The sequence below is a fragment of the Sus scrofa genome, chromosome 3, assembly GCF_000003025.6.
Source record: "Sus scrofa isolate TJ Tabasco breed Duroc chromosome 3, Sscrofa11.1, whole genome shotgun sequence".
NCBI lineage: Eukaryota > Metazoa > Chordata > Mammalia > Artiodactyla > Suidae > Sus > Sus scrofa.
In genome coordinates this window covers 100,772,783-100,787,279 of record NC_010445.4, presented here as the reverse complement: position 1 = coordinate 100,787,279, position 14,497 = coordinate 100,772,783, and the positions used below count along the sequence as shown (strand labels likewise).

At 41.3% G+C, this 14,497-nt stretch overlaps 1 protein-coding gene across 3 annotated transcripts in view; it reads left to right on the top strand.

The window, feature by feature from the left end:
- TMEM178A (transmembrane protein 178A) overlaps positions 1–14,497 on the top strand; it is a 273,146-nt gene that overhangs the window by 99,744 nt on the left and 158,905 nt on the right. The gene's annotated exons all lie outside the window — the stretch shown is intronic.

Here is a 14,497-nt window from a genome sequence, read left to right as displayed (position 1 = left end):
AGGGAGGACTTTCTGGAGGAGGTACCATTCAAAGCAGGTGTGTTTTTTTGGTTTGTTTGTTCGTTTCTTTTGTTTTTTTTGCTGCACCCTCAGCATATGGAAGTTTCAGGGCCAGAGGTCAAATCCCAGGTGCAGCTACAACAGCTGTGGCAATGCCATATCCTTAACCTGCTGCACCACAGTGGGAAGTCCCAAAGCAGAGTTTTGAAGGTGGTCTGGATGAAGCGAAGTGCCAAGGGAAAGGAGGGAGGGCAATCCCTTTGGGAACTGAGATGAAGCTTTGAATTATCTAGATGACATCTTTTTCCGTTAATGATTGTATTTTATCTAGCACATGTGTTTTTGCTCTGGTCTAAATGATTCAGACTGCTCTGTCTGCATAGATGTGATCTCCAAGGTATTCTTGATTGCTTTTGCAGGTATTTGTGTTACATTATAAGTGCCATATAGAGTGGGAATGTATAATGTGAAACCTTAATTCTGGATAAAAATGCCAAGATGTGAACTATGCTGCCTCCTTTTAGTAATTGCTCATTTCTCACAAAAAGCAGGAGACTTAATTCACCTCTAGGGCAATTTAAAAACACCCTGGCTAGTTAATTCATTCCCAACCCTGCTCCCCAAATAGTTTTTTTGCTTTCTCGTTTGAGTCCTCATTTTAAAAGCTGTATATCTCTTTCCATTCATGATTATGCAAGCATTTAGTTAGTTAATCTGGATAAAATTAACACTTTCCTCTAAGGCAAATGTATTTTGTTCTCTCTGGGAATATCATACATAGAAAAGAGCTATAGATGACTTGTTATAAATCCTGGCAAATTACACGTGCATTCCGTGCATGTCTTGATCCGTACCTTCCCCTAGGTGAGCAAAAGACTCTCTGCATCAATTGACACAGGCATCAGTTAAAGCAGGAATTTAGATCCTCATTCACAGGATTATAAATCATTAAGCTTCACAGATCTGATCAACAAAAGGGGCTGGAGGAGACCTCCTCTTGCTTCATAGAATCTGATTGCTCCTGTTTCATATCCTCTTTCTAAGAGGATTTAAAATTTGGTTTCTAACATCTGTCAGAATGATTCCCCCCCTTTCTGAAGGCATTCATTAGGAAATAAAATCAGATATAATTAACAAACAAACAAACCTATCTGCCTGCTGTTCTGACTTGTTATAATAAGTGTTATTTCTACTTACAAACAGTTTCCTGTCAGCATCCTGCTGTTTCTTTAATAAGACTTCTGCATTGGGAAAGAAAAAAAGCTCTGCATTAAAATTAAGCCTTGACTTGTCTCGTCGTCGTCACTTCTCTTCCTGTTCATCTGAGTTTAGATCCAATTTGCTTGAGGTTGAAAGGAACTCAAATGTCAAAACCATCGCTAAGAGAGAGGAGGGACCTCTCTGCTTCTAGAATTGGCTGAAGGATGTGGCTGCCTTTGGACTCACAATAAACACCCTCTTCCCTCACTGCTGGGCTCCAGTGGCTCCTGCGGCTACCAGATGCAGGAAAATCTATTCAGGTTCCCAGGGCTTTTTTCCCAGCTGGGTGATAATGCTCTGGTACCTCTGAGCAAGTTTCAGGGGCAAACGTCAGTGGGAGATTCGGAGAGAACTTTGATCCCAAAGCCAGTTTCTGGGTTTGGTAAGAATGGGAGGCTGCATGAATATAATTGGGGGGTTGCTGAGGTGGTGAGTATAGCAGCAGAGTTACTGCTATGTGATCAAAATGTAGGGGATTGAGGTTTTTCTTCTTTGGATCTTTTTTTTTTTTGCTGGGCCAGGGATTGAATCTGTGCCACAGCAGCAACCTGAGCCATAGCAGTGACAATGCCAGGTCCTTAACCTACTGAGCCACAAGGAAACCCCCTCCTTGGAATCTTTTAAATTAATTGTTTTTAATTATGGAAAATTTCAAACATATCAAAGACAGTTAAAATAAAATAATCTCCCATATACCCATCACCCATTTTCATGCTTTTGACACCTTCACCAACTTCCCCTTCCTGTGTTATTTTTGAAGCAAATTTAAGACATTGTATTATTTCATCTACAAATAGTGTGGATTGTGTCTCTTAAAAAAATAAAGACTGCTTTAAAAAAGCTATAAGCATAATCCCATTAGCACACCTAAAAGTAATTAATAATTCTTTCATATAATCAAATATCCAGTGTTTAAATTTCCAGTTGTCTCATAAACAAATTTTTAAAAATAATTTCTTGGATCAAGATTCAAATAAAGTCCCACAATTTGATTGGTTGGTAAGTTTATGAAGTCTTTTTTTCTTTCTTTTTAAAATAAACTATTGGAATGCCCGTCGTGGCGCAGCAGAAACAAATATGACTAGGAACCATGAGGTTGTGTGTTCGATCCCTGGCCTTGCTCAGTGGGTTAAGGATCTGGCATTGCCATGAGCTGTGGTGTAGGTCACAGACACGCTTGGATCCTGCAGTGCTGTCGCTGTGGCATAGGCCAGCAGCTGCAGCTCCAATTGGACCCCTAGTCTGGAAACCTCCATATGCCATGAGTGCAGCCCTAAAAGGCAAAAAATAAAAAAATAAAATAAAATAAACCATTGACTTTGGTATAATTGTAGACTTAGAGAAAAGTTGCAAACATAATACAGAGTTCCTGTGCATCCTTCACTCAATTTCCCCTAATGGTAACATCTTACATATTGATGGTGTATTTGTCAAACCTAAGAGATTAACCTTGGGACATTTCTATTAACTACCTGTAGGCTTTATTTGGATTTCACCAGTTTTCCCCTTCCAGGATCCAGTTCTGGACACCACAGTACACTTGGTCATCATGACCTCTTCGGCTTCTCTGATTTGTGACAGTTTCTTAGTCTTGTTTGTCTTGATGTGATCAGGTATTTTGTAGAAAGTCCCTTAGTTTGGATTTGCCTGATGTTTTCTCATGACCAGACTGGGGCTATGGGTTTGGGAAGAATGTCACAGAGGGTAAGGCGTCCCTCTCAGGGGAATTACATCAGGGGGTACATATCAATGTATGACCTTCAGTCTATTTTATTTTATTTTATTTTATTTTATTTATTTTAGCTGTGCCTGTGGCGTGCAGAAATTCCTGGGCCAGGCATCAAACCTGCACCACAGCAATGACCTGAGCTGCTGCAGTGATATACTGGATCCTTAACCTGCTAGGTCCATCAGGGAACTCCCATGTCTCTTTTCAATTTTTTTAATCCACTCCCCTCTCTCTCTTTTCTATTGAAATTACTTGTGGAAAAATCTGTAGACTTTTTTTTTTTTATTCGTTTTATTTTTTAATATATGGAGGCCATGGCCATTTTCAAGCTGAGTAACAGAGGTCTCTGTTGCACCTCCAGGCTGCTTTCCAAACAGTTGCCATCTCAACACTTCCTTTTCATTTGTGTCCCTTAACATCGCAAGATAGGGTTAAATAAAAGCTCAGGCTACACACAGGCTGCAGAGCAGCCTTTGATTTAAGTAGACGCTGGAGAGAAGGTCTGAGAAAAAGATGTCCTTAACAGGAAACACATTTAAAAAATCCCTTGAAGGCTGGTTCCTGTGTCACTGAAATGTTTAGATAAGAACACACGCACGCACGCACGCATGCACGCACACACACACACACACACACCCCATGAAGACATATGCAAATGTATTATTGTTATTGGAAAGTGAAGAAATACACCAAGGCTTCAGAGAATATTAACAGACAGCTCCTAGGCTGCAGTGGTGATGATTAAAATCTGGTTGACATTGGCTCTGGCTGACCAGGGTCTTTTAAGTTTTCACATGGCAGGGATGCTAGCACAAGTGAACAAGGAAATACCAGACATCTCCCTCTTGAACACAGTGCATTGCATTTTACCTTGTGTCTTTGTCTGTGTTTCCTAACGTCATCGTTGAAATATTTGAAGTTAAAGTGTGAAGTATTGCTTTTCCCTGGCTAAGGAAACTGAGAAGGCTGAGTGAGATCCTGTGACTTGGTCAGATGACTAGTTACGGATGGAAATGAGATTAGAAAGCAGGTGTTTTTCCCTGTGTGCTGTTGTCAGAGAGATTCAGGCTGATGGCATCCAGGATCAACCTTTGAGGACTTCTTGCTTTGGTATCAAACATCTCAGGATGAATGATTCGTTAGAATTTAAAGTTATAGCCCCAAGTTTCTCATAGTAAACAGTCCAAATGTTGGTTTGGAGCACCAGATTTGTGTTCTAAATCCCATTTAGTGTCCCTGTATTGATAGATATGTTCAATAGGAAGCCTGGGTGGGCAGGGGAATACACTAATGAAGTTCATGCAGCAGCTCTGATCCTTACAGCTCAGGGTCATGGTCAGGAAGACCAACAGCTGACAATGTTATTGGAGGTGATCCTAGCTTCTGAGCTACCTGAGGGTAGGGTTACACTTGGAACCCACAGAGCTCAGCTTCATGGGAACAGAATGATACTTCTGAATCCAGCCCTTGGTAGTTCCCATTGGGCTCCCATCCTACCGTGAAAGGAGTAATTGCAAAACCTAGATTGCAAGGGGCTGGTGAGATAGAGGATTGATCACCAACACCCTCCTAAAAAAGCCAGCACCTAAACACATCTTAACATTTCAGATATAATTTCTCCCTCTGGAACTTATGATGCTGAGACCAGAGTGGTACTGGAATGGGGTCTCCTCCATTAACAGAGGAGCGACTGTAAAGTGGGTGAAAAGCTCAGGCTAATGAAAATGTCTTTGAATTTCCCTTTAGTTTCACAAGTAAGATTCTGTAGCTCTCTTGTCTTGTTTGGTTCATGGGCAGTGAGTTTAATGGCACTTCACACTGAGTGTGCCTCAGTCATGGTGAGGTATTTCAAGAAAACTCTAGTTGGGCTTCTGGATTCTTGGAACATTAATAATTTTAACGGTGACAGTCAAAGCTGGAGGAACTCCAGTTTCAGCAAGTGTTTTCAAGAGGCGTTTAATAATGAGGCATGCAGAACCCTGGGTGGGAGGGCTCCAAGCTTTTGCTGGCTGCAGGCTCTTGCAGGATCTTGCTGTCTTCCTGGCTGGCTCTGTGTCCTTGATCTTGCCATGGAACCTCACTTTCTGGGTTCCAGCGGAATGTGCAGACAAAACTCTCCCTGACCTGCCTAATAGGTATGTTTTGAGAAACAAGTGATCGGACGTACAAAAGGTGGGAGAAGTCTAAAAGGAAAAGAGGGGAAAATTACATTTTGGAAACAGAAATTGTGTAATAACAAGCAGTGACAGAGTGCCTGCACATTGGAGTTTTGTACTCAGAGCGAAGATTTATTTGGCACTTTGGATTTGTTTTTTCAGTGAGCAGAGGCTATTTGGGGGAGAGAAAGGAGAAGAGGGAAAGAAATTTCAAATGCCAAGAATAATCTGTGTCTATAATCTACCAGAAATTCTACTGATTTACAACTCTACTTAGATCAAAAAGATCTTTTGATGATGATTCACACCACGTCTGTTTTCCACATTGTTTCATAGTTTGAGTTTCCTCCTCCCACCCCATGCCCCTAGCCATTGTCTAAAGCTCAAAAAGCAAAATCGTTTAGAAAGGGGGCCCTCTGAGGCCTTAGAACAATGAGTGACCTAATTTTTTCCACCAGTCCTGTTACTGAGCTTGGGTGTCTCACCTTTTTAGCCTTCCAAACACTGGCTTATCTTGGGGACCTTATGAAACACTGTGCCTAAGAATAACCTGGTGGTTTAAAAACAAATGGACTAAGCCCTGTGTGAGCCTCCCATGAAGGGCATTTCTAAGTCCCTCTTAAAAGCTTGAGCTTGGATCAGAGTGGGTAGTATTATTTGGGGGTTAACTGCTGAGTGTAGTTTCCTCTCCTCCCCCTTTTGTCAAGGTCTTGTTTCCTCTGAGCTTTCTCCCAGTTCCAGAGGATACGTGGTCATGGGGCAGTGTGGACACTGGTGAGTCTGGCCGGAGGATGTGTCTCTCCCTTCAGATCCAGGTACTGAAGGCTCCTGGCTGAATGGGGAGAATGCTTAACATCTTGGCCACAGGTGGGGTCAAAGTTGGTCCTTCCTCTCATAGACCAAACCCAGATCTTGCTGAACTCAGGGGTTACTGCGTTAGCAGTGGCTTAACCACTGCTCCCTCATGTTCCATGTCCCATTGCTCTGACTAGCCCTGGCTTGTCCCACTGAGGGGGACAGTATGAGGACTGGAGAAACTTTACTTGGTCATAATTCTGTCACTAGATAAGAGCGCATATCTGCTCCTATCCATCACCTTAGCAGCTGTTATGTTCCTATTCCCTGTAGGGCTCATGCCCACTCATAGGGCACTTTCCCTGGGTTGTTCACCTTTCTAGAAAATTCAGTGGTGCCATTTTATTCCAATCTTGAGCACGTCTTAACAAATTCCCTCTCAGTTATTCACTTGCTAAGGGAGTGGCCTGGAGCGAGAGGAGATCCCTGGACTAAGGGTCAGGAGACAGGAGTGCTGGGCCCAGCTCTGCCACCTGCTTCATGACCTAGGGAATGCTCTTTATGTTCTAAGGATATTATTTCTCTTGCTAGTAAGTTCAGGCAATTAGACTAAGCTCATCTCTAAAGGCCAATGCCATAATAAATATAAAATAGATTTGATATAAAAGATTTATAACCTGTAGCATTCTGGTCATAGCTATGTATATAAGTGCCAGTAGATCAGAGAGAAAAAGAAATTAGTGAAAGAAAGTTCTTACCTAACTATTCTCACCTCTATTAAAGCATGAAAATCAATTATTTTTAATGGAGTTTTGCCTATTCAGTATAACATAAGGAAAGAAAATTCTTCCTGTATTGGGTTCAGGCTTCTGAAGTCTACCAGTGGCTATTTTATTACCTGAAAGTGATATCAAGAGTAAAACTTCTATGTTTTAACCGTGGTAATTTGTAAGCTATTGGCTAATATTAAATAATAGTGGTGATTTACCAAAATCCTTTTTTTCTGAAAATTAATTATGCGAAACTGTTATTTATTTACAAGTTTAAGATAGAAAAAGAGATGGAAATACTGCCTTAAACCAGACGAAGTGTGGGCAGATGCTGGCCAAGCTTTCCTTCCATTTGTGGTTCCTTGCAGGCTAAGCATTCAGCCTCTGGGGCAAAGGCAGACAATTGTGTTAAATCATGCAAAGCAGAGTGGCAATTTGGTGAGGCACACAAAATGGATTGAAAGCAGAGAACTAGTTAATTTTTCAGTATTGATCCTGGACCTGAAGGCTGCAGAGATAAAGAATAAGGATTAACACTTATAATATGCTACCTGCTTGAAAAAAGAAACTTTTTGCAAAAAGCACAACACATACATTTCAGCTTTTTACAATTTTCCAATTAAGTATTAACTCTTTAACTCATGAAAGAGTTTGGGATTTTCAGCCCAACAATCATGCAGTTGCATGAGGATCTTTATAAATGTCCTGTAACCTCACCAAAATGTCCCAAATTACCCGCCTCTTTGCTTTAATTAGAAAAAAGTTTATGGAGTTCCCGTCGTGGCATAGTGGTTAACGAATCTGACTAGGAACCATGACGTTGCAGGTTCAATCCCTGGCCTTGCTGTGGTCTAGGTTGCAGATATGGCTCGGATCCCAAGTTGCTGTGGCTTTGGCATAGGCTAGTGGCTACAGCTCCAATTAGACCCTTAGCCTGGGAACCTCCATATGCCATGGGAGCGGCCCTAGTAAAGACAAAAAGACCAAAAAAAAAAAAAAAAAAAAAAAAGGAGAAAACAGGATTACAAATCAGAACAAGGATATAAAATTGACTTTGTCTTTCTTACTAATTTTGTCATCTGGAACAAGCCACAGTAGTCCATTTTGACCTTAGTTTCAGTAACACCACTGTTATAAACTTACATCTGTAAAAATGCCCATGCTGGAGTTCCCGTTGTGGCTCAGTGGTTAATGAACCCGACTAATATCCATGAGGACTCAGGTTTGATCCCTGGCCTTGCTCTGTGGGTTAAGGATCCAGCGTTGCTGTGAGCTGTGGTGTAGGCCGACAGCTGCAGCTCTGATTCAACCCCTAGCCTGGGAACTTCCATATATCACTGGTGCAGCCCTAAAAAGAATAATTAAAAAAAGTCCATGCCATATCAGTAAGTGGGAAAAGCAGATAATAAATTATTTATTTATGCATTAATCAGCTTTGCTGCAGAAACAATGACCCCCAAATCTCAGTGACTTGTAATAATAATTTATTACTCTTTCATTTTGTTAATGGCTACCGTTAGCTGCGTTTTAGCTTCTGTGTCTTCTTATTCTGGGACCCACACTGGAAGCAGTCTCCTACCCACAGTGGAGGGAAAGAGCAGGACAGCTCACAGAAACATACAGTGGCTCTAAAACTTCTCAGACTTGCAGTGTATTATATCCATTCGTGGACCATTGGCCAAGGCAAGCATCATGTTGGCATGGTGATAACGTGGTACCGATAGATATTCTTCCCTGGGGAGGCAGTGCAAGTCATTTGGCAGCTGATTCATTGCCTCCAGGAATTCTTTCTCCTATAGGAAAATGGGAGTAAATAGTTGGGGACAATAATGTATCACAATATATTTATCCATAAATATAGATGTGCATAGAAAAATGTCTGAAATTCATTATTCATTAAAATATTCTTAGGCCAGGGGGATTGAAAACATACCTTGTACATGAATGTTCATAGAAGCATTATTCATAATAGCCCTAAAGTGGAAACAACCCAAATATTCATCAATGAATGATGAATGGTTAAAAAATGTATATTCATACAACAGAATTTTGTTTAGGCATAAAAAAGAGTAAAGTACTGTTACCTGCTACAAAATGGATGGACCTCAAAAACATTATGTTAAGTGAAAGAATACTGTCAGAAAGGATCATGTATTATATGACATCATTTTAAAGACCTTTATTGGACTATAGTTGACTTCCAATGTTGTGTTAGTTTCAGGGGTACAGCAGAATAAATCAGCTATACATATACATATAGTCATTCCTTTTCTCTTTTCCCATAGAGGTTATTACACAGTATTGAGGAGACTTCCCTGTGCTATACAGTAGGTCCTTGTTACTTACCTATTTTATGTATAGTATATATTAATCCTAACCTCCTAATTTATCCCTCTCCTCAATGTTTCACCTTTGATAACCAGAAGTTTGGTCTCAAAATCTTTGAGTCTGCTTCTGTTTTGTGAATAAGTTCTTTAGTGTCATTTTTATTAGATCTCACATATTAGTGACGTATGAGCTCATTTAAATGCAATGTCCAGAATAGGAGAGTTCATAAAGACAGAAAGTAGGTTAGTGGTTGCAAGGGACTTGGGGGACAAGGGGTGGGAAATAACTGCTAATAGGTACAGGGGTTTCTTTGGCTGAAGAAGTTCTGGAGCTAGATAGTGGTGATGATTGCCCAATCTTGTGAATATACTAAAAACCTCTTTATTGTTCACTTTTTTTGTGTGTTTTTAGGGCCACATTCGCTGCATATGGAGGTTCCCAGGCTAGGGGTTCAATTGGAGCTGTAGCCGCCGGCCTACGCTACAGCCACAGCAACATGGGATCTGAGCCACGTCTGCAATCTACACCACAGCTCATGGTAACGCCAAACAAGGCCAAGGACTGAACCTGTGTTCTCATGGATACTAGTCAGGTTCATTAACCACTGAACCATGATGGGAACTCCCATTGTTCACTTTATGGTGTGTGAACTATGACTCAGTTTAAAAAATTCATAGAAGTTATTGGATGGTGAGATTGTAGATAATTTTCACTTCTTTATGTATACGTCCCTATACTGCCCGAATTTTGTAAGAATGAGCAAGTATTTTTATATTCAGAGAAAAAGAATGGAGATATTCTAATGGGGGAAAAACACAAAAATATCAGTTGCACAAAATAAAGTTACCTTGAACTTTCCTTAAGATGCAATTCATGCATCCTAATCTCAAGTACTTGCAAGTTGAATATTTGAACCACTCTTGAGTTAAGTACTTAAGAAAAAAACTCATCATCTTTCTCTATAATTAACCTGGGGAGGTGCAACAGAAAAGATGGAACTATCTAACATCAGGTAAAAGGAATTCCTGTCATGGCTCAGCAGTTAATGAACCCAGTTAGCATCCATGAGGACGTGGGTTCGATCCCTGGCCTTGCTCAGTGGGTTAGGATCCAGCGTTGCCGTGAGCTGTGGTGTAGGTCACAGACACAGCTCGGATCCCGAGTTGCTATGACTGTGGTATAGGCTAGTGGCTACAGCTCTGATTGGACCCCTAGACTGGGAACCTCTATATGCCAGGGGTTGCAGCCCTAAAAAGGCAAAAATAAATAAATAAATAAATAAAATCAGGGGAAAAAAAAAGAATTTTAAAAATTAAAAAAAAATCAGGGATAAGTGAAAATGGGATTAATAAGGGGTATTCATAGTCAGTGCTACTCTATCTCAGGGGGAGAAATGACTTCCAAGAGTCTGTCAGGAGCGCAGAGATCACCGCATCCTTGTTTCTACACTTGGGGAAAAAGCAAAACCACAACCTCAGCCCTTGGTTCTACCACCAGAAAAATTACAAGCTTAATTAAATCTTTCAGCTTAAATCCTTTTACTTTTGAGTGAATCTGAGAGCTAATATCTTAGTCAGGAAACAGTTTTTCAGGAGAGAGGTCTGGGAATAAGGGGGTTCTAGAGACATGAGGTGGAGACCCAGTCCAGGGTGTTCAAGCTGACGTCAGAGTGGGGATGTCTTTCAACAGGAAAGGGGCTGGCGTGTCTAAGAGAGTGAGCCACATTCAGAGTGGAGATCTATTTATTTACTTCTTTGGCACCTCCTGTGGCATGCAGAAGTTCCTGGGCCAAGGATTGAGCCTGTGCCACAGCAGTGACATGAGCCACAGCAGTGACATCGCTGGATCCTTTAACCGCTAGGCTACCTGGGAACTCCGAGGGAGATATAGACCAAGCATCCTCCCTACCTCCTCAGCAGGAATTTTCCCAGGATCCAGCAAGTGCCGCTGGACCCTCTGCATTCAAGGTTGACTAGGGAATCAGTAGCTAGAGTCTCTTCCGTAGTCTGAACTTCTCAATGTTAAAGGAGGTGGGTGAACAATAGTCAAAGAGCTGCAAAAGTCGAGCAGCCAAGCAGGCAAGAAATATAGCCTATTGAACAGGGAAGGCCTCTGCCTATGAGAGATTTATAGTAAAGTACAGCAGGTAAGTGAGGCACACATGTAATCAGCAGAAAACTAGCGCTTGGAAGGGTTGTACTTAGGCGTAGGTGTATATAAACGCCAATTTCTAGAATGGTCACAGTTTAGGTTCTTTACAAATAGCACACCATAAATGGAATTGGCCCAAATATTACTGTTAGTCACAGTTTTTGATCTAAAAGGTCAAAGGGAACTTAAAAAAAACCCAACAACAACAAAAAATTGTGACTTACCAGAATTTTGTTAAATGTTCTTTGGCCAGGAGCAGTCGTACATGATGCAGTGATGTAGCTCATTACTCATAATTTATTCTTTGAAAAATAAAAAGGCAGAGAAGTTGTTCTCCCTTGCAACTCTGGCAGGAAAATACAAGGTCTTGCTATGCCCTTCTTAAAGCAAGTTCCTGAAGAACAAAACCAAAACCACAAACAACAAGGCAGCTCAGACCATTTTTGCCTGGCATTACTGATAATATTATGCTAATTCTAATCTGCAACACAGATTACATTAGCAAGGTGTAACAAGAAGCAATCAGTGTTTATAAAGTATGTTTTCTCCTTGGTCTGCCTGACGCTGTGCTCCTGAGCTGCCATGACCCTCTGGGTCTAACATCTAGAGGTGGGGACTTAATATGATGTCTGGTTGCTAAAGTTCTGCTTACAACACTGACACTAATCTGTATAGAATTTGTATGTTGTACATAAGGTATAGGTATTTGTAGTTTTATACTAGGCTGAAAAAGCGTGGCTCCCACAGCTGAGAGAGTGTATGCAGATTTTATTGAAATATATTGAACTGTGTCTGCACATAATACGCTGTCCATAAATATATGCTTTGAGCGATGAATGAATGTATGAAATACTACTAGTGCACACTGTATGAGTTCTTCAGAGAAACAGAACCAATAAGATGCATGTATATGTGTGTATGTATACATATATGCATTCATACATATATAAACATATATAAGGCATACATATGTATATATAGAAGTTGGCTCTCACAATTGTGGATGCTGAGTCCAGACCCACGGAAGCCAATGATATAGTCCCCTCCAAGTCTGAAGGCCCAGAGGAGCAGAATTGCTGATGGTGTAGGTTCCAGTTCCAGTTCGAGTCTGAAGGCTGAATATCAAAGTCCCCATTCAAAGATAGGCAGAGAGAGAAAATTTGTTCTTACTCAACTTTTTTTTTTTTGGTCTTTTTATGGCTGCACCTGAGGCTTATGGAAGTTCCCAGGTTAGGGGTCAAATAGCAGCTGTAGCTGCTAGCCTATGCCACAGCCACAGCAACGGCAAGATCTGAGCTGCGTCTATAACCTATACCACAGCTTACAGCAACATTGGATCCTCAGCTCACCGATCAAGGCCAGGGATCGAACCTTCTTCCTCATGGATCCTAGTTGGGTTCATTACCACCAAGCCATGATAGGAACTCCTTACTCAGCTTTTTATTCTATTTAGGCCTTCAGTGGATTAGAGGGGGCCCACCTACACTGGGGAGGGCACTTTGCTTTACTCTGTTTACAGATTAATCTGTAGTTAATCTCGTCTGGAGATATACTCATAGGCATACCCAGAAATAATGTTTCAACAAATATCTGGGCACCGTGTGGTCCAGGCAAGTTGGCCTACATGTATTATCGAAATCCCTTGCCCCCTCCAACTCCCCCATGCCCAGTAGTAGGACAAGTTGCACAAACAAGCACTTTTTCTGTAACTTTTGTAAGGAATGAATGCATTTGTGAGGCTAAAGTAAACTGTGTGGTTTGTGGTCACAGATGAAAATTTTCTAGGCATGAAGCTGATTGGCACAAAAGGAGTAGAGCAGTGATTTCTGACAGCATTCGGTGCCTGCAGATACACTTGATTAGTAGGAACTGTGCTCCCTTAGTCATCAGCTGCACTTTAATACTTGGATAATCAAACTGATGTCAGAGTGTGGGATGCACAGAGGACAGGAAAAGGGCAGAGGCTGAACAGGTGGGTTAAAGAAGAAAGCAGAGTGGCAGGCGCAGCAGAAGGCTGCAGTGAACGGGGAAACATCTCAGCTATGAGTTTTCAATTGGAATCATCTGAGAGGCTTTAAAAACTACCCATGCCTGAGCTTTCCTCAAGAACAATTAAATTAGAATCTCTGAGGAGGTGGGAAATGGTGGAACCAAGGTGCAGGTACCTTAAAATGCTCCTCAGATGCTTTTAAATTATAGCCTGGATTGAGAGCCCCTGTTCTGGGCTGTGCAATCAGGTCTTTACTAGAAGAGAATGAATTGGATTCTCCATGAAAATCAGTTCAGTGGAGAATAGTGGTTCCCAAACATGACTGCACATTGGAATGACATGGGGAGCTTCGGAATGCCCTATGCCTGGGATCTATACCCACAGGTTGTGATTGAATGGGTCTAGGGTGTAGACCAGGCTTTGGAACTTTAAAGAGATCCCCCCAAAATGCATAATCTCTAGCCCACTCCAGATCTCAGAATAAGAATTTGCATATACATTTTTAAAAAATAGTGGTAAAAATACAGTCATCCCTCAGTATCTGAGAGGGATTGGTTCCAGGAGCCAGGCTGATACCAAAATCTACAGATGCCCAAGTCCCTTACATAAAATGGCATAGTATTTGCATATAACCTATAAACATCCTCCAGTATACTTGAAATCATCTCTAAATTACTTATAATACCTAATACAATGTAAGGGATATGAAAATGGTTGCTGGTAAGTGGCATATTTTAGTTTTGCCTTTTGGAAATTTTTGTTTCCAAATATTTTCAACCCATGGTTGGTTGAATCTGTGGATGTGGAACCCATGAATACAAAGGGTCTTCTGCAAACATAAGATAAAATTTACTGTCTTAATCGTTTTGAACTATATAGTTCCATACTGTTAAGTATATTCACCTTATTGTGCAGTCAAAACTGAAACGCTACCCCCATTAAACAACAACTTCCCATTCCTTCTCTCCCCAGGCCCTGGGGAATTTCACTGTTGGGTTTCACCCCACAGGCCTGCAAGCTTTGCAGTTGCCCAGCATCGAGACTAAAGAAAGAGCCTGGAGACAGGAACAGAGACATGAATGATTTATTGGATAGGGGATCTTACACATCCAAAACAAAGGGTCCTGGAGCAACACCCCAAGCAAAACATAGCAGCAACCCATTACTTGGGTGGCAGGCTACCATTTATAGGGAGAATTGATGTCAGGTTGGCTCATCAGTTACCAGGGAAACCAGCAGGTGGGGCACATCCCCCACAGCCATGAGGTTAATGACCATCACAAGGGCATATATTTCCCTTTAATAAACTAGTAGGTGG